This window comes from Mirounga leonina, unplaced genomic scaffold, assembly GCF_011800145.1.
Source record: "Mirounga leonina isolate KUSES-001 unplaced genomic scaffold, KU_Mleo_1.0 Mir_205, whole genome shotgun sequence".
Taxonomy (NCBI): Eukaryota; Metazoa; Chordata; class Mammalia; order Carnivora; family Phocidae; genus Mirounga; species Mirounga leonina.
This window is the reverse complement of record NW_023270515.1, coordinates 2,658,789-2,660,142: the sequence shown is the minus strand read 5'-3', so window position 1 is coordinate 2,660,142 and position 1,354 is coordinate 2,658,789.

The following is a 1,354-nucleotide window of genomic DNA, read 5'->3' as shown; positions in this document are numbered from 1 at the left end:
GGGGGGGGGGGGGGGGGCAGTTGCACCAGCTAAAGCCCATTGATTTCTACTGAAATAAGGAGCATAAAAATCTTTCTACCTCCTCCAGCTGAATTATGCTGGCTGTTTTTGAAAAACAAACAAACCCATCTTCAAACAGTGGGAAGGTTGGAGCAAAGCTTCACTCCTCCCTATAATTTTCAGCTACTTCTGTTCAAGATTTGATTTTTATTCCTGTCTTCTCAATTTTAGAATCAGGTCTAACTCTGCAAGAGACCCATATGTCAGAGACCTTCAGCTGTGTATGTAAGAATCCCGTTCTCTCCAAACTATATCCCAACTTTAACAAATCCCCAGCCTCAAAAAGAAAGGCCTAGTTGGGCCTGTGATATAACCTAAATTGATATCCCCATAAATCTGCATAGTAATTCCAGAGCTATTCATATATTCACATTTCAAATTCAAGGTTGTAGAGGAAGTGTAATTTTTAAAGAATGATTATTCATACTCCTTAGTGTCCAGTCTTGAGGGGTTCAGAAAGACGTGCAGACAGTTCTCAGAAGTCCATAACCTTGTAAAAAGCACATGGAATTTATTAAGGACATTGGCACTGGGGCTACCTGACGTGAAGTTCAACATTAGAGACATTTGCTCTAATAATTAAAAACCTCAAGGGAACATTTTAAAAATCAAGTCTAATTAAGGTTTGTCTTTCATGGTGCTCCTGACTCCACCTAGTGTGAGTGTTCATGAACTTTTCATTTTGAAAGGGCTAGTTTAAGTTTAGGGGAAAACAGATGCATTAAGATACAGTCACAGAGGAGCTCATGCAGTTTTAATGGATGGCAGAGCTGTCTCATCAGAAAATAATGTGGGCTGAAGTGACAGCATCTGATGACGGTCCTCTTGGCCATCTCTGTTTTATGAATGGTCTCGCGGTTCTTGACCCCTCTCCTCAGAACGAGGGTGCTGGCTGGGTGTGGGAAAGAATCATTTCATCTGCCAGGTGTTCTCACTGAAACCCTATGGGGCAGGCCTCTCAGGGGGCAGCATTAGAGACTCTTTATATCCTTCCAGAAGCACTTCTCTAAGAAAGAAGCCACTTCCCATAGCATGGGCAAGGAGGGGGAAGAAGGTGGACCCCTCATGCACCTACAACACCCCTGCATCCTCTTCAAACTGCCCCATGCCCCCTCCATGCACTGAGGGCCCCCAGCCATGCACTTCCTGGAGCCACTCAGAAAAACCAGGGCCTACAAGTGAGACTGGCCCATCCTCCTTGTAAAGAGCAAACATCCTCACCAAGAGCTCCCCTGGACAGCAGAAGGTGAGGACAGGTCTCACCCTCCTGTGCAAGGAGCCAACCAGGGATTCC